General features: G+C 44.6%; 1 protein-coding gene across 1 annotated transcript in view; it reads right to left on the bottom strand.

The window, feature by feature from the left end:
- mtnr1aa (melatonin receptor 1A a) overlaps positions 1 to 25,307 on the bottom strand; it is a 35,514-nt gene that overhangs the window by 9,363 nt on the left and 844 nt on the right. The gene's annotated exons all lie outside the window — the stretch shown is intronic.

Below are 25,307 nucleotides of genomic sequence, written 5' to 3'. Positions count from 1 at the left end.
CCATCTGAAGCTAAGTGCTGTCTGGGTGGAGGTATTTCTGCTCAGTTCCAGTCCCATCAAACGGCCATTAATGTGGCAGGTGCAGGCGATTTTGCTGACGATAACATCCACAGTGACTTTAACCCCTTTCACACCGAGGACATGTGAATGACATGCACCTCGTGCTTCGCCCGTTCACCCGTGTGAGACCGCTGCTGCAGATTAATCCCTGGTCATCACTGTTCAGAGACGCTGTGACGCATCAGTTATGTAATTAGACCTTAAAGCCGTACTTCTCCCGCTTTTGTGCATCTGTTTTCAATCTATACGGCTCGGACGCTGCGTTGCACGCCTCTCTCCTGCACTAAAATGATGCTCATCGCTGAGATTGACAGGTTCGGTGTTCGTGACGCGTTTCCAGCCCTCCTGGTGTTGTTATTGATGCTGGTGTACAGTACGAATCAGGGCCTGGAATCTCTTGGTAACACGATCAATAGGTTTGGGTATTCATACAGTTTACTGATTATGACTCTGATTCCAGCTCATTGGTTACAGTTCTTAGAAAAAAGTCAAGCAGTTCTTGCAGAAAATATGGAAAATCTTTCAGCTGCTCGAATTTTTCTACATCCCTCATCCCTCAATATGAGTCATTTTATATCCAGATAATGATACATATGAGGATACAGCGCATTTTCTATAAATTCAATCAACAGTTTATATAAAATGACCACATTACTACTCAGGTACACTCAGGTACAAATGTTCATTTCAGCATGTAGCAAAATATTAATGTCTAAAATACATAAAAACATTTTCAGCTGTTGTTGTGAACATAAATATGAGCCTAAAATGTGATTATGGTCTCAGAGAATGCGAATGTTGCCTAAATAACAAAAAAAAGTTGCCGTAAAGAGTGTGATTTGCAACACACTGAAATAAATCATAGAGCATGATATGAAACAGCAAATGTTTTTCTGTCACATGATATGAACAATTAATTGAGAAAATAATCATCAAATATGTTGAAAGCAAGAACTGCCTTGAGTCCTGCTCCAGCCATGAGCTAAATGCCCGGTCAGCATGCTAACAGGGACACGTTGCAACACCGCTAAACGCAGCGTGTCAACTTTTTTAGACTCATACTCCCAAACCATCCAACGACTGTCATTTAATATCATTTAACTGAGCCCACAAATGTCAAAATAATGCTGGAGCTAGAAGAAAAGTCACCTAAGTCACGAGGATTCATCCTCTGGAGACGGAGCGGCCTTGCTGCCCCAAACTCATACCGCCAAAAACCATCAAAGAAGAAGAGAGAGGAAGCATTTTAGATTCGACACCACAAAGGGAAATATTCTGGGAAAAGTTGATAATGTTTGCTCTTAAAATGCTTTGAGTAGTTTCGGATTCGGCCACGTGTGATGTGTTAAAATCAGCTTGAACAAATTACTTGTTTTTAAGAATTGGCACTACTGGTGTGAACTGATTCTGCGGCATTGTGACCGGGGCATCAAACACACTGGATTTCTACCAAGCTGCAGTAAATCCTTCACAATTACAGACACTTTCATGACACTATTTTCACACGAGTCATTTGAAAGCGTGTTTTCCCAAAGAGCAGCGATTCCCTGAAAACTAAGTTCTCAAAGCGTCACTGCTACAAAACAAATCTTTACACACACGAACACGCACGCAACATCACAAACCGGCGAAATAAAAGCTAGCAGTTCTGCATGAATTCCTGTGTGGAAATCCCTTCAACCACACACAGAGTGAAATGGGAGCGCAGCACGTTTGGACACAATGCAGACGAATTATCAGCTGGAAACAGATTTTTCAGGCTGTTCTTACCCCGCTTGTCCTACTCACACAAAAAAGAGGGGTAGCTTTTAACGCCCTCCATCCTGCCTCAGTGTTTAACAGGTGATTCCTGTCTGAGTAGTAGAGTAGCCGTCTGAAAGGCAGACCAGTGCAGAGCGTGGCAGGGGGCTGATGGTGTTGACCCAGATAGGGGGAGACAGACTTAAAGTTCAACCAGGACACGCAGGAGAGGTTTGAGTCCGGCGTTATGATGACCACTGCTTCTCTCTGTGTATCTCTCTCAAACACAAACCCCAAAACCACTGACTGTGCACCACATGTCTCCTTTAAACCCCCGCCCCCCCATCAGCTCCAGCGCCGGGACAATTTAATCTCCAGTTCGTACAACAGCACACCTAAAATTCGCAGCGTTGAGGATTTGCCTGCTTGCCGCTGTAATTGTTTTCCTGATGCACGCTTCGACAGATTCAATCACAACCTCAGCTCAAAAAAAACTGCAGACCACGCCTGTGTTTTCATTTCCTGAAGAGAAAGACAAAATTGGTGAGAAAGACATCAAAAGTGTGTTTTTTAAAGAGTATACACATCGAGCTCTGCAGACAGAGGGCTACTGTATACATGAACAGAGGGACTGTCTGCAGATGGTCACATGGAGGGTTTTCAAGTATTCTGCTCCCAGTTGTGCTGAAACAGTAGCGAGTTAGCGGATGATAACAAAGAGCCTATTAGCCCGCCGCGGACCCACGTTTGATCTAATGATAAACTGAAGTCTGACCCGCTTACGGTTCAGAGAGTCTTTGATCTGGTGTCTGCGGCCATGTGACCTGACACTTTGACATATGAAGTCAAGAACACATTAAAAGCAGTGCCTGAAGGGGCAGATACTTCCAGAAAGGATAAAATGTGTAATTAATAACAATGATTTTCTTGATGATAAAGCAAAAAACAAACAAACAAAACAAACAGAAGTGAATGCACAGAGGAGGATAATTAGCACAGCTAATAAGCTACATTAGCTCCCTCTGTTGTAGACTCTCCAGCTGCCCGTAACCTCAAAGTTGAGCATTAATAACACTGCCTCCTATTGGTCAACAGCACAAATTTGTGTGTAAAAGTGAAATTTGTGCATTTGTTTTTGCCCCCTTGGGTGAATCCTATGGTGGCCCAGAGAGCTCAATACGCATATGCAGCATTTGGAGAAAAAACTGCAACCACAGCCTCGTGGTTGTTTGCCTCCACCAAGCAGTTAAGCAGCATTTACATCCATGTGTGTCCGAACTCATATAACATATGTAATGAAGATTTTAATGAAAGGTATTACATGTATATTTTTTTAGTTCCAGTGAAAACATGACGTCTTCACTCGGAGACTATTTTTACAGAGGAGCACAGAGGACTGATAGAGAGCTTCGTCACATGGTGCAGCGACAATCACCTGAAGCTCAACATCAGCAGAACCAGTGAGCTTGTGCCGGACCACAGCGCTGCAAATATGGGCGCTGCTGCGAATAAGCCCGGCAGCACAGCGGATCTATACAGTGAGCACAGTTTCAAGGCGGACACCCGAGATAAGTGTCACCAATTCAGTATGAAGCCAGTCGTGAAATACGGTCACAGCCTCCTCTTCTGTTCCGGAGTTACGGGGCTGAATAACGGCCAGAAAAAGCGTTTTTGCTGAACATTATGACATCGCAGTGAAGCTGACCTTTGGATGCCATCACTCCATCGTTTCATCCTGTGAGACACTCGTGTGAAGTTTGCTCAGAATTATGTGTATGAATTATTGAGCTATGGTCAAAAGTGTGTCATGCGTGGTCACGGTGACCTCTGACCTTTTACGATCAAAATCTAGTCAGTTCATCCTTGAGTCCATGTGGGCTTTTGTTATGTCCTTTCCTAAGCACTTTTCCTTGACCTCCATTGACCCCTGCTGTGCTGAAACTACAATTACGGACCACTAAAAGCACCTCTTATGCATCCTATATACTTCCCCCCCGCGCTCTGACCGTGCTGCTTCATGCAGGCTGTATAAAACACCTGAAATAGGAACACAGGTATGGATGCGGGAAGCAGGGTTGCTGAGGGGCCGGGCGTATAAAAACCATCAATTGATTAGAAGGTGTGATGCAGACTCACAGCCGAGAGAGAGAGCGAGCTCATGTGGACGGGCGGGAGAGAGGGGAGCGTGAGAATATGAACAGAAGTGTCAGCGCGGTATAAAAGCTTTCTTTGATCATGAAGCCGAATGTAACTCTGCAGCTCTGTGGCTTATCAGCGAAGTGAATGAACTGCACTTCAGGCCGGGGTCTTTGTTAACAGCGACAAACAGACAGATCCGGGTTCAGGCTTCGCTCGTCTCCTCTGTGAACCGTCTGTATCCTCCCTGCGCTGGAGCCGGTCGAGGGTCGCAGCTCTAACCCGCGACCAGCCTCTTCCTCCTCTTCATCTCTTTGTTCTCATGCATTAGGTTCATGTTGTTGACTGCGTAGCTGCTGTGGCTGCTTTGACACGAGGTGTGTCGGTGCTCGTTTTCTGTCTGCTGTAGCGTGAAATGTCAAATTATTGACATTGACGTTATAGTGTGATTGTATGGAGATAATTAAGTTTTTTGCTAGATAGGCAAAAACGTGTTTGGCTACGGATCCACTGCTGTACAGTCTTAAATCTCAATCGTGTTCATCATCTGGCTGAAATTGGCTGAAAAGACAGACTGTGTTTTGGTTCCCATTCCTGTAAAATGAGCCTAAAACGCCAATCCAAGGCAAACCAAAGTGAACTGGAAGCTGTTCTGGAGTACATCCATGCTTTTGGTCTATTTTAAAAAAGCAGTACTGTTAAGTTTAATCCCCGGCAGTCAGAATCACTAAGTGCTCCTGGCATTGACTAACTGAAGTTTGAACACACTGAAGAAGAAGGTTTTTATTTCCGCCTGATTGTTTTTTTTTTTTTTTTGCAGATAGATGCTGACAGATGACAAGAGCACAGCATGAAGCCTCACCCTGGTCCAAGTTCAATAGAAACTGATAACTATATTACAGGAAAATAAGATTTTACATGTTTTTCTATGGCATGTCTGGGCATTCTCCAAAAAAAAGGTTATTTATTATATCGATCTAGATCAGGCATCTCAAACCGATTCCATAAAGGGCCGCGTGGCTGCAAGTTTTCATTCCAACCAAGGAGGAACACACCAGGCTGGAATCAATTAATCAGGTGATCTCAGTCTTCAGCTGATAACTAAGTGATCCCTTGATGTTGATTGGTTGGCCTGATGTGCTCCTCCTGGGTTGGAATGAAAACCTGCAGCCACGCGGCCCTTTATGGAATCGGTTTGAGATGCCTGATCTAGATGAACAAAAACAAACCCACTATACTTATATTCATGCCAACTATGCTGCTAATTTTTGTATCTGTACTGAATATTTAGGCAATATTTCTTCATATTGAGGCCATTTACTATTTCTCATATACAAAACTCGGTTTTGCACTGAATTCCTTGATTTGGCTGTAGATTACCCACTGAAGCAGCATAACCTTAATTTCAGAATTTCATTGGCTATCGGACGCGGCACACATCTGCACATCTGGTCGCAAATGGCTGGATGTTTATACAAAGAACAGAACAAGGCACTTCCTTTCGATGGAGACTCGACTGTCAGCTGTCGAGATGGAATGGAAGAGCGGGTCAAGTGAGGTGCCAATCAAAGAGCCTGACGTCAATCAACACGTCAACCTCACATGCTTACTGCAGTCGTGATGGAGAAAACATGAAAGAGTAGCATGTCAATGCTAAAGCAGCTTTCTGTGGATTATAATTCTCTAACTTTGTGACAAAATAACGCATTTGCATCGCCTCAACTTTATAATCCTTTGTTTGTTGTTGCCGTTGATTGTACCTGCTGTTGCGATTGTGTCTTAAAATGATTTCCATCAATCGACGGCCGCAGTCTTAAGAGGCTGTCATATGCTGATTATTATCTGATTATTAGCTTGTGCACAGAAGAACCACAACTCAGTAAACACAATAAAGCGCTGACTTGATGGTACTTTGAAGATCTAATGGCTGATACTGATACATCACTTTAAATGCTGCTGCTGCTGCAAGGAACTGTGGGACGGCGTTATCTCCTCTCCTTTCGTAAAGGATGGTCCAGTGTGTCCTATGCTTAAGGAGGTATAAAAGGAGGCGCTGAAGCACCTCTCCTCAGCATTTAGAGAATCTGAACAGCTCTCATCATGGCTTCCACTTAGATAATTCCAGGTGATTTCACTTAGTCAGGAATCTTTCTCAGCAAAAAAATGCCTATCTGACTGCAACCACAGTTGTGCTTGGTTGTTTTCTCTAATTGCAGCATTTTCAAAAAAACATTGCTTGTGTTGTCAAGTTGGTAAAGAGGTTTTCTTAATTTGCTTGCGCTTCCATTAAAGCACCAGTGTGTAGGATTTAGTGGCATCTAGTGGCGACGTTGCAGATTGCTCTAGAGCCAGTGTTTGGTTTGTCCACTCTGGGCTGCTGTAGAAACATGGCGGTGCAACATGGCGGCCTCCGTGGGAGAGCTCCCTCTGCAGATATACATTTTTTATTTTTATTTTCAGACGATTAGACCTTAATGAAAACAGGGCTGCAATATTCTGCCAAAATCTTCTAAATCCTACACGCCGGCCCTTTGAAGTGAGCATTTTTTAAAATGGAGGAAACAAGGGAGGAGACAAGGAGACATAAATGCATCCATTGTACTGTGATAATGAGCAGTGACGTGTTAAAGCACAACACAACAGTCAATCATATGCAATTTCAAGTACAAGCAGACTAAAACCAGCAATCACATGGCCAAATTGTGACTCAAATTAATAAATATTTTTGTCTAACGACCAAGTATAAAAAAGATCAAGTGCCACATTTAAGCCTGGCACACAGCCTCTCTCTCTCTCACACACACACACATACACATACACATACACAGCACACACCTAAACTCACAGCAACCAATTACAGTGTGGCTTGGATTCCCATTTGCAATTACCAAGCAGCTTGATCCTGTCAGATGATTGGATTGATCCCATTTATGTCATTTGGGTCCCTGGAAAGCGAGTATTTAATGAGGAGTAACTGCCACTCATTATGAAATGAGCACACTAATCATGCTTCAAGGTTACTGAGGTTATTGTACAGCAAACAGCAGAATGCGTCTGTTAAAAATACTCACTTTGAGAGCATTAATTACACACATTATACATGCACTGTCCTGCTGATTTGAACTGTTTCCTGACTTGTCTTAATTCAAAAACAGCACGTCTTTCACCCTCCTGCTCACAGGAATTATAAACAAACTTTCAGTAGCTGCCAAATTAACATAAGCCACTAGCTGTGAAAAGCTTTTAGTCCTTTTATCTAAAGCCAACTTTTGCATTGCATTGTTAAAGTGAACAAAATGTTCCCTCTCCGAGTCTCCACATTAGCAAGACGACCGCTCCTTTGCTGTGGATTACACTTTTAAAGCAGCCACTGGAAAAATAAATAAAAAATGACGGGAAACATTTCGGTTAATTTGAAATAAAATGAACATGAAGCTTTAAAGGACATGGGAGTCTCCCTGGATTGCTTCCTGAATTGAGGAAAACGACGGTCAGGATTAAATTAATTACCGGCGTGAGACAGGAAGGGAACCTGCGATGGCATCAAAGGCCAAATGTTTGTACAGCTTATGAACATCATCGACACCCCCGACCTCCACGCCCTTATTGTTCATGTGCTGTCTGAAGCTCACGACACTTCCTGAACTGACATAATGGAAAACACTAATACAGCATCCTGGGAAGTGTGAGCTAAAACCTCTATCACCATATATTCTGTATATGACAGTAATGATATTCTATTCCTAATTTTTCACTGATGATTTAAACAAAACGTGACACTTCGAGACGGCGATAGTAAATACTGATGCTGCAGTTCGAGTTATTTTCAGTCAGCTGCTGTATTTATTTACTGTACATTACTGTGGTTGTGGAGGCAGACTCATACATGGTGGAAGTCCACAGCTTATCACACTGCACAGCTGATGCCGAGTGCGTATCTGTGTGTGTGTGTGTGTGTGTGTGTGTGCTGTTTGCTCCACTTTCTCGCGACAGCTGCTGTACAATTTCAGGATCTTGTTTTGGATGAAATATTTGCAGCTCGGTATTAGAAACCATGAATCCAGTGTTTTCACCAGCACCTCAAAGCCATCTGCCACCGCAGCTCGGAGAACCACCATCTCTCTACATCCAGTGCATCATGTGTTTCCTTTCACTCCGGCTTTCCCTGTCTCACAGCTGCACTCATCATCTTCAACATGTGAAGACTAGACTTACATGTGGACACAATGAATGGACGCTAATGTTGCTTCCCGTCTCCTGGATTTGGAAAAAGGCAACTTATCGCTAACATGTTTACCACAGCAGCCTCACAGGGTGATAATACGTCTGTATCCTTATTTATATCTCAGTGTCAAGAAAATTTGATGCAAACTTTTGAAAAGTTGCAAAAAAAAAAAAAAAGCAAATTAGCCGTATTTGCATCAACTGGTTTGGAGAAACTAAACTAGACCACGCAAAGCTTAGTTTTGTCAGAAGGTGGCAGTATAGGCTATGTTATGCTGTAGTAAACAGAAGAAGTGAAGGTCGCAAACTGGAAACAAAACCAGCTGTCTGCTGAATGAAACAAAGCCAGAAACCTGTTTGCGTGTTGTTAGAATATCTGGGAAGACGCCAACAGCGTAAACAGCTTGTATGACCTTTTCTTCTGTTGGAGTGAAAAACAGCTGATCAGCCATGTGAGTTAAATGCGTCTTCCACCTCTCAGTGTGCACATTAAGTGTTTTTAGAAAAAGGCAAAAAACCACCTCAAGCCTTCCATAAACTTTTTCTACTGCCATACTTTAAAATGCGCACATAAAAAACACTCAACCTGTGTTCCGCTGCCCCCTAGTGGCCGAAAAAAACCCAATCATATTGTTGCAACATCTGCCTCAAGTATTACTTGTGTCAGAGCCGGAGTTTGTTCTCAAACATTCCTCGTTCTTGCTGGTGATTAACTTTCTTTCTTTCTTTTATTTTGCTTCTTCTCTTCTACTTTCGGTCCTGCCTCTGTAACTTCATGCATCTCCACTTCTTCACTGAGATTTTCTTCATGTGCAAATGTGCATTTGCTTTTGCACATGAAGGAAGAGTACACTAATGTTCGTCGTGCACTTTGAGTGAAAATCCACGGTGAATGTAACATCTCCTCCATTGTGCCGCGTATCTGAATGATATGCGAGAGACAGAATTTTCTGATTGTTTTTTTCTGTTTTAGGTGATGGATGTGTAATGTAATTAGTTTTGTGACTTTCTAAAGCTAACAAATCCTTTGTATATCTTGATACATTGTTGCCGTTCCCATGGAAAATTGAGGTCACACTGGAGCTTTAGCATCTGTTGAGCTTTATTATATATGATTAGTTTGTGCAGCAGTTATTTCCATCATCCTATCTGACCCCAATTGACCTGAAAGAGCTCAATGTAATCTTCTTATACCATAGTTGGGATTCTTTCTGCATTTTTTGAATGTCATCTTTTTGCTGTGTTTTCAGACTTACATACCATAATTTTGAGGGCTTTGAACAGATGAGCCGTATTTTATTGCTGTGGTTAACAGCTTATCTTACCATTTTTTTCCCCAGAGTGTCACTCTGAGCATAAGCTTTGGGCGCAGCCTCTAATTTCCTATTTACTGCATGTAACAGCTCTGCTTCAAAGTCACATACAGAGCAGCCAGAAAGTCATATTCTCGCTAATCCCCACATTAAAAACCCACTATCTTTTTTTTGCATCACGAGCATTTTCCACATTCGTGCGTCTCTCAGCCTCGCATCACATCCTGTGCAGCCATTCCCATCTTCATTATGATGACAAGATCAAAAGTTCAGTCAAACATACAGTGCGTGCGTGTGCTCCGTCACATCATCATATGCACATAGAAACTGTATCCGCGTGTGGAAAGAAGCTTCGTGGCCCGACAGTAAATACACAGAAAAATAAGCATCATGTGTAAACACACAGAGCAGCAGCTGGGAGACAGACATCAATCACCCGCCCACGCCTGACATACAAACCCTCTCTCTTCCAGTCTGTGACGACTCACAAACATACAGAATATCCTGCAACAATGACATCATCAAGCTGGTGGCAGCAAGGAGGACCCAAACACGGCTAATGCTATCACTCCTCATGCATTACTCCTGCTAGACTCTTTGTTTTTCAGGACCTGGACCCTGATGCCGAGGAGTTTTTCATTGTGTTTGTTGTTGTCTGCATTAGGAGCTAAAGCTAAAGGATTTGGGGAAATAAATAAGCAAACCAAATTCAGCAACATGCATAACTAGGGCTGCAACTCATACATATTTTGATTATAAAATAATCCGGCAATTATTTTTTAAATAAAACAAAGGGTTGTTGTGTCAGAAAATATCCCCCAGACGTTCCCAGATGGAAACGGAGGGAAGAGAAAGGTGAGCCGATTAAAGCAGTTTGTGGGCAAACACGAAAATATGATGTAGAATTAAGCAGAATTAAAATAGTGAGATAAGAAATAACCTAGAAATAAGGAAATATATTCTTTAAAACAGTTTCAATAGACAAATATAATCCCTCTCCCCCGGCCGTTCCCGCCCTGCCACAGCTATCATTCTGTGGGAAACACTGCTGCTCAGCACAGCGGAGCATTAGCAGCCAGATGTTTTCCTCAGGAGCAGGCGAAGAGCTACAAGAGTGAACATAAATCTGCCAGATGACCGGAAACAAGACTCCTAATGAATGCTGCTGTAGCTCCGTGTCTGTTGGTTGTGTTGATTTAAACTTTACACGCTGTTTTTGTTGTGTTTACATCTTGTCTGCTGCCCCCAAGTGGCCAAAAAATGTACAAAAAATACTGAAAACTTCAGGGCTGCTGCACAACCTAACTCACATCTCATCGTCGCAGAAAACGAACCCATTTACGACCCAGAATGTGAACATGCGTGTTGTGCACTCGGGGCCCCTAATTCTAGGCTTAACCCTCGGGCCCACATGTCTAACCTCCAGCCTTCACCCAGACTTCACCTAAATCATTCCTTACTCTTATGATATTAGTCTAAGCTCAACGACGAAGAAGTGAAGCTCAGTCAAAAATGACCTCATTCTGCAAAAATGTCCTCAGTCTGACTCTCACATTGGTCTTAACAGACAGACACACACACACACATACACACACACACACACACACACACACACTTAACTGGCCTAATATTACAGCACAGAGCAGTAATTTGGACTCCTGGCAGGATGATTTAGCTGATGTGGAATTAATGGACACAGATGATGAATGAATGATCAATTACTCATGTTGGATGTAATGATACTGTATTCAAGCCTCTGCACAGGACAGCTGACAGCGAGTGCCGCATCCCTCTCTGAGGCCTAATTGAATTACAAAAGAAGGGGAGGACGCACTCTCATATTCTGCTTTCACAATAACTTGACACACAGCTCCCCAAACATTTTTCACCCTCAGCGGGCAAGATGTTCGCATCCTCTGGCAACATCCTCACCCTCTCCCCGAAGGCGTCTCGCCAGCGATGCGCCTCCACGCACCAGCTCGTGTAACTTCCCCATCCCAGAATATCACTGTGGGCCAAACGCTGCCCTGATGTCACCCTTTGATGCAACCGAAGTCTGCAATTTGGTTACATCAAATCTGGTTCAGGGCATGTTTTTTTTTTTTACACAATCTTAACCTCAAACTGGGGATAATTTTATGCTGTGAACAAACGAGCGTAACAGCTTCCCTCACATTCATCTCGCTACTCCGGTCATAATATGATTATCTCATCGCGTGGTTGCCAGTTCAGAGTGACTTCCCTCATCTGTCTGATCGGGTTAAAGGGTGTTTACTGGTTCACATCACAGTTCTTTAAGTCCTTCATTTGCTCGTCTGTTTTTATAAGCTTGTACATTCTTAGATGCCTTTATATGCCGCAATATTCACTTCTTTTCAAACTTAATGATTTGGCTCTTTTCTGTTTTATATTGTAGTAAATTGGAGGGTTTTTGTGGGCAGAACGATCAATCAATTACAATCCAGATTCCAAAAAAGAAAACGTGGTAACCTGCTAATCCTTCTTGACGTCTGCTCTATAGAAACCAGGACAAAGAACGTAGTGAATCCATGACAAATGAGAACGAGCTGAAACAAATCACCAGAGAACATACTGTATGAACATCAGTTCTGATCCCGTGTTTACTTTTCTTTTCCGAGTTTAATCAAATTCAGGCATACTCCAATATCATTCTTACTGCTATTTAACGTTCACACTAATGTCAGTGTTTCCCATTCATTTATCTATTGGATTCAGCCCACATATTGATTTTTATTGATATTTAAAACAGGTGAAGTCTCACATCATCGCGGAGCTGAGCGCAGCACATTGATTGGTCCCACTCCCTCCCGAACAGCCCCTCCCACTCTGTCTGAATCAAAACATGGTCATGAGTAGTCGGAAGGATTTCAAGGACAACCAATTTGGCGCTCGCAAAGGTTAGTCTCATGATCACCTCTGCAAAGGTGATGCACTCACGTTAGCCCGTGTACCTGTGGTGGCTGGAGCGGCCAAAAAGGATGAAAGACTCCGCTATTGAACACAAAAGCAAACAACGGCGCACTTTCCATATGTTATTATTAGTTTGTTTGCCCCTCCATCAACAGCAACAACGCATACAATCTGCTTCTGTTCGAAACACTCACTGTTGCATTTGATTTGCCTACAGATTTACTGTTATTGGCCTGAGGAGACTCTTGATAGTCATGAGACTCCTTTGATGCACTCCCCCCTCCCTACAGTGGTAGGGAGATGTTTTTTACTTTGCACCACCCGCGTGCCTCCAACATCACCATTAGCTGTCAAAAGCAATAATCCATTTTTGCAACTGGAACTAATTAGTTTTGGAAAGTCTGTGTTTCTCCGTCCGGTTTGATAAAATCCACTAAAAGGCTTGAATATATTTCTCGTTCTACCACGGCTAAAGTCTCAGTTCTCCACATTAAAGCTCCATTAAGTCGTGTTTCTGATATAAACAATGGACCAAACCAAAGTCATCAGGTCTGTGCCATGACGTCCTCTGGGTTTTGAAACTGTCCCTCAGTCCTGATGCAAAGTAATTCCAGATAGGAAGGAAAGTACCGAACAACCGCCGCTTTACCTCACTGAATGCAGATCTGGCTTGTGCAACACTTTGGGGGGTAATCTGGGAACATGGAGGTGGGACGGGACTTCACAGCGCAGCAAAGGACTGGTCGAGAGCCCTGCGTGATCTGTCGATCTAAACGTCTTTATTCCTGTTTTCATCTGGCCGACCTGCTGCAATATTATTGGCCACTTCTATTTTTACTGCTTGTAGTCCGGACTTGACAGCCTTATATTCCTCGGCCAGCACAGTCTTTAGCTTCAGCGTCTGCAGAGCGCGTGGAAAACATCAGGACTGCATTCAGACCGTACGATCGTTGAGGCTGAAGTAAACAAGCAGCTGATAAATACAATTAACAATCTTGATGAAGATGAAGATCGAGTTGGTGAACCAAACAGGACGAAAAGATGAGTGAATACTGAGCTTTTATTCATCACCAAGATGAACAAAAGGCCAGAAACAAGACGGCAATTAGATAAAATGATCGTTCTTCTGCGTCTGCTGATGTTTAAATGAGGAGTTCGATGTTAACAGGATTATCTCAGGCACTGTTTTCTGTTGCTCCTGAGTATTTCTGCCTAAACAATGACCAAAATCCTTTAATGCAACTTTAAGTGATTTTGGGCAATGCACAGACCTTGATGGTGGAGCTGATAGCGTCACAGCTGAATGATTCTCAGGAACCAGACCATGTGAGACCGGCCCTAAGTGGACACAGATACTTGAATGCCATCCCTAATGACCTCATGCTTAACGTGCTCTCACTGTGCACGACAAAAACGCCGTCCTCTCCTGAGAGCTCAGAGCAGATGCAGAGGGCGATGCTGTGATGACAGAACCTGCAGCCCACGTAGTATTAGTGGTGGAGAGTAGGTGCAGCTCCATAAGTACATATAAACAGAATTAAAAAAAGAAAAAACTACTACTGTGTCGTCTTAAAGGGATAGTCCAGGTTTTCAGTTTATCATGTATAGTCGATGGCCGTCAGCGTGCCTCCAGTTTGTGAAAGTAATACTTTATTTTACATGATTGCCACACTGTTTGTGGAGTAATGCATTTCTGAGTACACTACTTTTACCAGAATAACCACAGAAGTACAACAACGGGTTATTTGGCTGCATATTTGCAATGATAACAGTATCACTGCTCTGGCCTGGCTCTCTACAGCAGGGTTATCTCACTTTACTTTGATGACAAGCTTTACAAGCACATCCTCTCATTTTAATCTCTGCAGCTGTCTGCATCCACTCTGTGCAGGGCATCGCGTTTCAGCCGTGTCTCACTGGAGTAACAGCGACCTGAAGCCTTTATTTACGCTTCCAGTCCATTTTTTCAACACTGACGCGGTCGATGCACAATGAAAAAAGGCAATTAGAATGAATATATCACTGCACTGAACTTGCTGAAAGCTGGAGCTATTGCGATGGACCACATTTCCCATCATGCTTTGCTGGACTAAGTAGTTTGTGTCATTAGTGTTTGTAATGGTTCATAGTTTAGTGAGGTGGCTAGTGTCTGTTATTGAATGCTGGCAGTAACATGTTGCATGTTAGGGTAATAGTAGTATTACCAAAATCTTATTAGGAACATGTTTTGGAGTTTTTGGATGCAGAAAAAGTCAAATATTTCCATAATGTGTTACCTCCAACACTGGTAGGAAGCTATGAAATGTGATGTACTGCTGCTGTAGACAGGAGCAGCAGCAAGATGCGCAAAAAGGGCCACCTACAATAATCAATATCCGTGTAAGTGCGATATTATGACTGTTTTCAGAGCTTCACCTTGACGTCAGACAACCCTTCGCTTTGCACTGCATCTTCTCAACCACAGATCTTCTGTATTGTCGTGCACGCCGTGCACTGTGTTACAGCTGCTTCACCGGCTTATGGAAGAAACAGCGAGAAAATGAAAAGGAGCGACAGCAATGACAAAATGCCATTCACTGTGCAGACAAGAGGGGGCTTATGAAGGAGAACGTCCGCAGGTGGAGACCGAACAGGCCGGAGAGAGGGGGAACTTGCGCGGAAGATGCATTTCTTTCCATGTATTTGTTGGCATAATCGCACCTGATGGTCGGGTGCAGCGGCGCTCTTCATCGAGTGTCTATCTGGCTCATTTGGCAGCGCTTTTACATAATCCTCTGCAGAGGAATGATAGCTGGAAAGGTGGAGGGTTGTTTACTGGAGAGAAAATGTAGCGCACAAAGAAAACAGCTGTCTGGTGTCAAGGTAAGGGGTGAAAATATGCTACATTGACGTTTTTAGGTGGCTTACTGCTGCAGCACGTTGCCTGGATTCCTGGGGTAGTGCTGGTCACTGACCATAAGTGCCTCATACAAGCCCGCTTCAAAACCCTGCAGCATCCCTTTAACTGTGACTTGTTAAGACTTAACTTGGTGTATCTACTTCTACCTAAATCAGTGAGCAGCAACCACAGCAGGACACAGAAGTCTAATCTGGAGTTGAATCACACACAACGCTTCCAGTTAAAACTGGATATTAGGTCGACTGTGACAGCGGAGTCTGCAAAGAGCCTTTTAATAAACGTCGGCCAGCAGCAGCGATATCGTGCATATCCACTCACATGTACTGTTTTATCACAGTGCAACATTTTCCGTGAAATACATCAGATTGTTTCTTCTTAATAGCAGAAGCCACATGAGTTCATTCTCAGATTCTGTGAGAAATCCAGGCTTAGTTCACTGAACAGCATGAACATCTAACTTCCTCCTGCATAATTTCCCATTACTTTTGGACGGCGCCCAAAGAACGCTGGAGTGGGCCCAGGCGAATGTGTCTGAAAGTGTGACAAAATGCACTCATTTAGACAATAATCATTGGGAGCATGTTTATGGGTCATTAAACGAAAGCATACTGTGATGAGGAAATTTCACACACTAAGCTCCCGCTCATTAGAGCGACGCGTAGGACTCAACTAATTACTTCACAAACGCGACAGGCCACGAAGAATGTGTCATAATCTGCCTCTTGAGAATTAGCGCACACCTCTGCACTGCTAGCTGGGACTTTGCAGGATCAGAAAAGGGTTGTTGACAAGCTGCGCTCTTCGAGGCTCGGCGGGCAAAACGAAGAGCGGGAGTCGCCGACGCTGCCGCATCCGCAGTGAGAGCCCTTAACGACGCCATCTTTACATCAGTTACATAAAGTGAATATCGAGTTAAATGATTTTAAGTGATGCAAAACAGACACAAGGCGGGACTGAACTAGACTCTGGCTGCATAATAGAGCTCTAATAATGGAAATATTCGTTGGTGATTAGACTAAATTAAACGGATGAGTGACTGTTTTCACAAACCAACAGTTAATATTGAGATCGGCTGTTGGGTAACAACAAATCATTGCACAACCGTAAGTACTGAATATGTGGGGCATTGAGTGCTGATGCTTCTAAGCACCTTTGCAGAGCCTGTGACGGATATGTCGGCACGTTATTGACCAGCTTTAGCTCATTCCAGTGCACGTTTTTATCTCTCAGGGTAGATGTTGGCTGATGACGAACAACTGGCTGTTCATAGAGAGCGTTTACCTTTCAGTACATCAGGGCTGCAACTAATGATTATTTTCATTATTGATTCATCTGACAATTATTTCCATGAATAATCGCTTAGTCTAGAAACCGTTTTGGTTGGAACATTTTTGCTCGGTGACAAAGAAAAGCTGGAACCAGCAAATGTTTGACATTTTTGCTTCAAAAACGACTAAAATTATTAATTAATCATCAAAATAGTTGGTGATTCATTTTCTTTCTATCCACTAATTGATTAATTGACTAATCGCTGCAGCTACAGAGTATGTATCTTTCACAATTCTTCAAACCTACATTAACAGATTTCTGTCCACAAACACGCTATAAACTCACATATCATCACCTTTACGGAGATGATTTGGCAAACCCGTCAGCACACAGTTGCTGATACACACATCCAGATGGTCTGGATCAACATTAGTGTTGGTTTGTGCCCCCTTACGTGCATTTAAGGCCAATATTCACTCACTTTTGTTCACTAGGCAGTCACGACTTTGGGCAGGTAGCACAGCGGGTTCATCGGAGCCTTTTCGGTGAAAACAGCTGCCTGCTGCTGGACACCACGGTAACGAGAGCAGTGAGAGTGAAGCACAGCAGTAAAGAGTCGGCCGTAAACAAAGCAGTAAGGTTCAAAGTTGCTATAAAGCCACGTAAAAGCTGTAAGGAACTGCAGAGTCAACCGATCGCTCTCGGTGGGCTCACTGGGGACATTCGAATCATCAGCGATGTAAAAGTATTGATTACATTAGCTTTAATAACCTGATTTACAAAGTCCTCATAAAAAAACATCGATGTGTACGTCTTATAATGTTTTGGGCTGCGATTTAACAGCATTTAAGGGTGAAAATATATTTTCTAAGTGAATTTCAAATTATCTCTCTACAGATTGACTTTAAAATGTGTGGCATCTTTACTTTTTGAGGACTGACTGAAGAATCCCTCTGTGAAAAGCTGCGATACGTCCTTTCGGCCCACAGCGAACCAAGCAGAAAACATTTCTTTCTGCTGGTTGTCTTTACGAGGAGACTCGGGATGAATCTGGCCTTGTGTGGCCCCCGCATGTCCAGACGTTCTGCTCCTGGAACTTTCTCTTCCCATTCAAACATCCTCTCTTCAGTCTCTGACAGATCCTCCTCAACAAATTCTGACACCTCTGCTCTAAAATTAGCAGATAACATCAGACAAAAACGGGCCTGTTTTACTATTTTAGACGTTGGTTTTGTTTCAGCCTTGGTGCTAATTTTATGACAACACGCCTCTCTCTGACCTCGGGATTATAATTAGATTGTTACGTCCTCGTGCTTTTGTAGCTGCTAAAATGATTATTTCTGTAATGCTGCAGTCGTCTGGAGTGCGTAGGCAGAGCGGTGCTGTGATGCAGTGATCTGCTGGGGCTGAATGGGGCAGTGTTCACAGGGTTACATCAAATGGCATTCATGTGTCTGCCATTATAATCATCATTACACACCATTCAGCTGCACCCCCCAGCCCCCCGTCGGCTCGCGGAGAGTGACGAGGCGTTCCGATTGAGCTGTTTGCTTGTTAGCGCGCTGGGTGAGCCTGTTTTCAGACCCACTAATGATTGAATAGTGAAACCAGCAGCAGATAACGGGAAGACATGAGGCTCACTGTGTGTTCGTTCTGTCTGCGGAGCGCTGACCCACCCTGCACATTTCTCTCTCTCTTTCTTTTTAACAGTCATGCAGTCTGACGCATTCACAGCTGGAAGCCGCTGAGCGCGACCGCGGTCTTCCACTGTCGGCCTCCGAGTAGAGATGGTGGACTAAGTGCTTCACTCAAGGGCACCTTGAACGCAGAGGAGAGCGCTCCTCGCCGCCCTGATCTGATTCTCTCGGCCGGGATTCAAACCGGCGCCCCTCTCGCCACCGGCCGTTATCTCTAACCTCTGAGCCCCCGCCGCCTCGCCCGTGCGCGCGTAATCAAATAGTTGCCGCTCTACAGTAAGCGCGCTACAGTATGCATGTGTTATGCACAGTTCCCCTCGGATGAGCATTAGGTTTTACTTGATCTCGCTGCCTTAAGCTTCCCATGTGCGTCATCCCGAGCTCCTATCAAGCAGAAAGAAGTTTTCACTGTATAATATTGTAAATGATTAAAAATAGCACAGAGAAGCATGAGGAGAGGACGTGGGGGGAGCTCGAGGGGGAGGGATGGAATCTTAAATGGCTGCAAATATGCTCTCTTGTATGTATAAGTATTTATAGGCCTGGTATGACTGTCTTTTGATGTGAAAACACACTCTCCTCTGTGAGACAGAATGAGAGCGGGACAAAGGAAGCATGCACGGGGGGGGGGGTCACGACGGGGAAGACCAGATGCCAGACGCCCGCTCTCGTTAAATTCGACCACGTCAGGCTGGTCATTGTTTAACACTTATCAAAATAACAAGCTTAATTCATTTTGCCCACTTGGCCATTATATAATCAGGAATCCACAGGGTTTGTGTGATAGCCGTCTTATTGCCTGAGCGGCTTGATGCAAAGCACTATTGGCAGAATTCCTCCACAGGTATGCGGGCTGACAACATAGCGTCCTCAGAGAACGGTGGGGGTGTCGGATCAGAGTGATGCAAACAGACAGGGTGTCATAGAATATGAAGCCTGGAAGGTCAAATTTAAGTGAAAATAAAAAATGAAAAAAAAAAAATCGAGTGTGTGAGGGTGAGTAAGCCTGGGAGGAGGAGGAGGAGGAGGAGGAGTACAAAGGAGGTGGGAGACGGAGATGAGGCGCAGAAGTTGGCAAGAGGAATGCGAAAGGCTGCAGAATGCAAAGCAGAAAAAGAAACAGAAAGGTGTTTTCTCAGAGGGGGAACCTGGAAAAACACAGCCTGCATCCTTATCACACAGCAGATGCAAATCATGCACACAGAGCGGCTCGCCCGACCGCGCCGTGTGCTGCACATAATCCTGCAAATATGAGAAACTCGCGAAAGCGTCTGCGAGCCGAGGCGCCTCGTACAGAGCAGGCGGAGTCAAACGAGCGCTCGGTGGGGTCAATTTTTCTTTCTCAGATGACCCCGGAAAGAGGCCCGAACCAGAGGGACGAGGCGGCACCTGCTGAGGCTGACGGAGCGGAACACAGGCTGGTTGTCGCAGAGCAACTTCCCCTGATTGTTGCTGTTAATATTACTAAACCCAGTCGCCCAGCAACAAACTTATACGACTGAAATGATTCGTTGTCTTCCTCCAAGCCCATCTCTGTCCCTGCATGTCTGCTTTGTGCGATCTGCCGCTCTTTGCCTCCACCATCGTGCACTGTTGTGAACCTCTCTCAGCAAACAAGCCGGACAAGTTTGGCAACACAAACAAACGATACCATCATGCACGCAGTCCCAGCAGCGAGACAACAGCCGCACATGTATCTGCTGCCTAATTAGATCTGTGCGCGATCTAATGTTCGAGTTTTAATCCTTACGAGGGCCTAAAAGCCCTCTGACAGGAAATCTGTGAGAAGCAGATACGCGAGTCGGACGTAATTAATGAGAACGTACGAAGTCTTTTACATGTTTCGGGACGCACAGGAGCGCTGAGAGAGGCGGTTAATGCTGATTGCAGGTTATCAGGTGCAGAGGCGCCTCGGGGGACGCCAGCAGGCTCCTTTTTTTCCGTGTCCTGGCCGACAGCGGGGGCATTAACTAATCTATAGCTGGGAGTTAAGTGTCTCATGAGTAAAATAAGGAGATCTTTATCCTCTCCCACTCAATGTTCATTTATTCAGCCCGGGCAAACTATAAATTAATTGCAAAGTCGTGACCTGCTGGCTGCTGTGGGTCCCCAATTAGTGCCTGTTTTTCACCCACTGAGCCCTTTTTCTTTCAGCTGTGATACTGCGACGCTGCTCCGCCACACTGTGCCGCTCTGATGCTTATCACAGCGATCAGCACAGAAACTGACAAACCCCGTGAGCAGCTCTGACTTCCACGCCTCACAGATCTGTTAGGGAACAGCAGGAATGGTTGGACGCCATCGGCCAGATACGGGCTGTAATTCAATAAAGTTGACATTAATGTTTGTGTTACCTTGTGTTTTCCTTTGAATTAAGATGAACCCGGGGATGAACACTCGGGATGGCCAATCCGAAACCAATATTTCAATCGTGATGAAAAGCGCAAAATATGCGACCGCTCTGAGACTGTGTTTATTTTATCATGACTATAATCTGATAGTCTTGGCAGAAAACATGCAGCTGATGTAGTCCAGTACCTCTTGTGTCAACCTCAGCCTGCAGGCGCACTGTCTAACCTGTGGCCTCTGCAGTTATTGAGGGCCCCTTTCAAAACTTAGGCTTTGAGGCCCACTTGAACTCCTGCAAGACACTGTTGCACTGTGCAGGAAAGCTGAATCCGTTTCTGACTGAAGGCTTCAACTCTCCATACTGGATGATGATGATGGTGAAGTCACAAAATCACACTTCTACATCCACATTTTAAACTCCACCAGATTCCACCCGGCGTTTCTTCACCCTGATTTTGTTGATTTGCTCAGATTTTGCTGATTTGGTCATTTTTCGTTGATTTTTGTGCTTCTACCCCGAGTAACTACACTTTGTAGTTAAATGGTTTCCTTTTTTGAAGTTTGCACGTTGAGTTTTATTTTGAAAATTTATCGGCTTCTCTCTGTGCAGATTGACACGTCATCCATCAAAAACTTAACTTGAAGCGTGTTCGAGTGGCGACATGTTTCTGGGATGCTTCTGAAACAGAGACGCTACACACTCGATGGAAATGCACTCTTCATTTAGACTGGTAGCGTTTTGCTTTCGGACGTTACGTGTCTGGTGGAATTTAGGGGTTAGAATCCTTAAGATTTTCATAAAATCAAAACCGTTTTTTGATGGGCAGCAAGCTTTCTATGTACGTTTGGTCATTACAACTAACTACAACTACAACTAATTCCAACTATCAGTTGTAAGTATTAGCGGCGGAGTCCGCCATTAGCATGCTGGATGAGGGATTCACAGGAAATGATGCCTGCCTGTTGAACATCAGCCTCCCTGCTAACTGCTGAGCCACAGACGTTCTTTAAGTCAGTGCTGACGACAGAACATCCTGCTCACAATTAAACTTTCAACTGGCGCCAAAAATCAGCCACAACTGAAATCTTACGGATTGCAATCTAAGCACAGAGAAACGGTCAGCAAAATTAATTCAGCTTTCACAAAATAAGAGTTCGTATGCACTCAGCAGCTCTCCAGTCCCTCAGTCGCTGTGGGCGAAACTGCAGCGGCGTGAGCCAAAGAGGGTCGAGCAGGGTCCGCAGAGAGGCGGCCTTGTCATCAGAGGTGGGAACACATGATACAGCTGCCCGATATCGACACCGCCGTCAGAGGATGCATTATGCAGTGTAGCCTGACGGAGCTCTCCCCGTGTTACCGAATTCATCACCGAGACTTCACAGTAAGAGGTTTTTGAAGTGTTTGGCCATGGTGCCAGGTGAATCAGATGCAAGTGATCAGTATCAGCAAAGAGAGCTTCAACCAACTTTTTTAATCAAATAAAAAGAGAGGATTTATCTTTAAGAGACTTGGGTGCATTCTCTCATGAATCACTGTTCAACCCGTCTTTAACCCAACAAGCCCATTGTTCCGCCGTTTAATCGCAGTCGTGCACTCTTGATGCAGATACGTGCGGCCCTGATAAAGCCTGGTCTAAAGGATCACAGTTTCTCACAAAGCAAGTCTTTCAAAAGGACTTCCCTCATGATGAAAATAAAACAGGATGCTGCGAAATCACCATCTACTGTACATCTACAGAAGGGGATTTGTTTTCTTTTCACAGTCATCTCTTTATTAAGCTCCGCAGCGCTGAGCCAATTTCCGTTTAGAATCTCCAAACAAAGCCACTGGATATTTAGAAACCCAAAATGCTCATTTCAATCGTAGACACATGCAAATGCCAGTTAATTCTGCATTAATGCCTCAAAATATTCATTACACTGAGAGCAGCAATACTGTAACAGATCCTGTAATGAACTATCGGAAATAACATTCTGCCGGCACGCGGCCAAGTCACGCAACGCTGGAAAAGGATCAACTCTACGTGACACTGGGAAACAGTGTGGAGCACTTTGCTTTATTTTGCAGCAGCAGGCCTCAGAGCACCACGGTACCTGTCTGTCTGTCTGTCCACCTATCTGTCACGACAGACCGCTGCGAACGCTACGACAGGTGAGTCGCTGTTTAAACTTCCTGTGCTGTTGAGTCTGTCGAGTTTTCAAACAGGGCAGGGGTGACCTGACACGAAGAAGACTCTTCTGATTCTCCACGTGCATCTCGCAGAAATGACGCCTCCCTTTTGTTCTCATTCAGCAACTGGAGCTGACGACACGCGAGCGGGAGAAAGAGCGTGAAGCCATTGTTGCCGGCCATCAAGGACTCTGCCGCCTCGCTTAAAAATTCAAATGTTAACCCCTTTTCTCACAGCATGTTGAATCAGCATATCGTGCTCTTTGACAAACAAGATATATATTAAATATATGGATGTGCTTCACATGCAGCAGAGAAGCCACCTATCCTGTCTTCTATTTGATGCATGTCGTACAAAAAAGGAGTGGACACGATGTGCATGAAAAGGCATGGTCAGCATCCACACAGTGCTGCCATCAGGTTTGCTTCTCTTCTGCTGTCATACAAATAAAAGCTACATAAAACCACCTCATGTTATATTCCATGGGCCGAACCGGTCAGCTGGGACTGCTCCTTCTCGGCATCTTTTGTTTGTTCTTCAGCGTGAGCTGAAAAATTCCTTTATCTACAGCAGAGCAGGTACGTTTAAGATGATTTATTGGCACTGGGCTGAGCTCACAGCGCCGAGGCTGCATCCAGCCATGCAGCTCAAACTGCTCGCCATGTGCTGCCGGCTTCGCGCGCGCTCGCTCGCTGGCCATTTCGTGCACTGACGGAGGGTTTGGCCGTGCAGAGACAGCAGTGCTGCTGCCTGCAATATGTGGCCACGGTGCCTGCCAGGTTCTCCGCTGAGTATATTTCATTACTCATTATTTAATTTATCCCCTTGTCGTTGGACTGCTGCGCAATCTCTAACAGCGCTTAGCTCATGCCAAGAAAATTTATGCCCACTTGTTTTTCCACTGAGGAGGTTCGATATATCCGACAACAGGAAATTGAAGTCTTTGTGGACAGAGAATGTGCCATTTAAAACCCGTTCCTGAAAGTTTAGACTGATGCTCGGGCCAAGTCGGTGGCTGCGTTTCAATCACCACAGATAAGGGCCGGTAAAACAAATGGCAACAGCCAGCACATTCCAACACTGATGAAAGTATGAATGGAAAAGTTTTCACATATCAATCAATATGTCTGCCAATTTGCATGGAATTTGCCAAAGGCTTTTTGGAAAGGAAATTGTAAGAGCCTTAAGTTAGGCATGCACGTCTCCAGAACTTGAATGGAAAGTAGCAAATGCGCTTCAAAGGCATGAACTTGAGGAGCCACGTCATTAGTCCACGCGGGGGTCGTTAGTATTCGCCGACAGTTTTACAATTAAGCTATTAAGCTGAGGGCTTTTTCATCCGCTGCTTTTGATCCTCAGACGCTGGACTTCTCGTCGGGATGCTCGCTCGAAATCCGGCGTGGCAGAGAGAAAATTGAATTGTTCAATGATCCGAATAAATAAATGGTATTTCTAGCCGCTAATGCTCGACGCCATGCAACATTAAAACGTTGCATGTGCGGATAGTACAAATTAACGACATGCTTGATTGAAGTAATGCCTCTGCTGCATTATGGCCTCCTTACATGTGATTAGCCTTAATTAAGGGGAACAACTTCAAAGATGCACCTTCCTAAAGTTCTCTCCCCTCTTGTCCCATATGTGAACATGCCATCACCTACAGAATCACACACGCACTTCCTGTTTCTGAGCAGCTGCATCTAAACAGTCAAATCCAGCTACTGCACAGCTGCATGTGTGCTGATCATAAAGCAGTGCGAGCTCACAGGAGTCTCAGGAGGAGGCAATCAGATCCTTTACAGCCCAGATAACGCTTAATATTCCTCACAGGGGGGGCTCGCTTCGCATGATGGAAATCCATTCTGACCTTAACATTTCTGCGGTGAGTGAAATGGTAATGTCAGGAGTGTATTTAGCAAATCAGCCTCCTGCAGCCTGCAAATGATGACAGCCGTGATGCGTGCAGCTGCCAGTTATTGTGCGCACACCTCAGCGCGACAGGAGCCTCGCGGGGCTTTCTCGGCGGCTCTCTGTCCTCCGAATATTAAATTATGAGCGTTTTACCACCTTCACTGTACAAGACAAACACCGCTGTGTCAATGTTGTGCAAACGCGCAGGGCGCACAATTTAATCCGCGGCCCATATCCTAATTAAATTCACGGCCAAGTGCATGCGCGTGTATTTAAAAGCGCACACATGGCGCAAGTTTCACCATCGACCTGGTAATGCATTAGAAATCCCGCTGTCATTATCATTATTAAATTAAATCTGCAGGCTGGAGCAACATGAATCATGGCCAAGCACGGGAGGCGTCGTTCCGGGCAGCGCGGGGATGAGCGCCGGGCTTTCCCCGTGACTTCAGACCGGGTCAATAATTGCTTTAGTGTTTCTGCGCACTTGCTGCAGGTCACTGAAATTATGTCTGCTTCAAAAGTAGGCTGCAGCAAGTCGAGGTCGATGAACTGTCCGGTGCAATCAGCCGCTGCGCCCAAGTACAGTAAATGACCATTAGACTCC

The sequence above is a fragment of the Chelmon rostratus genome, chromosome 3, assembly GCF_017976325.1.
Source record: "Chelmon rostratus isolate fCheRos1 chromosome 3, fCheRos1.pri, whole genome shotgun sequence".
NCBI classification, from domain to species: Eukaryota; Metazoa; Chordata; class Actinopteri; order Chaetodontiformes; family Chaetodontidae; genus Chelmon; species Chelmon rostratus.
This window is presented reverse-complemented; position numbering and strand designations above follow the sequence as displayed.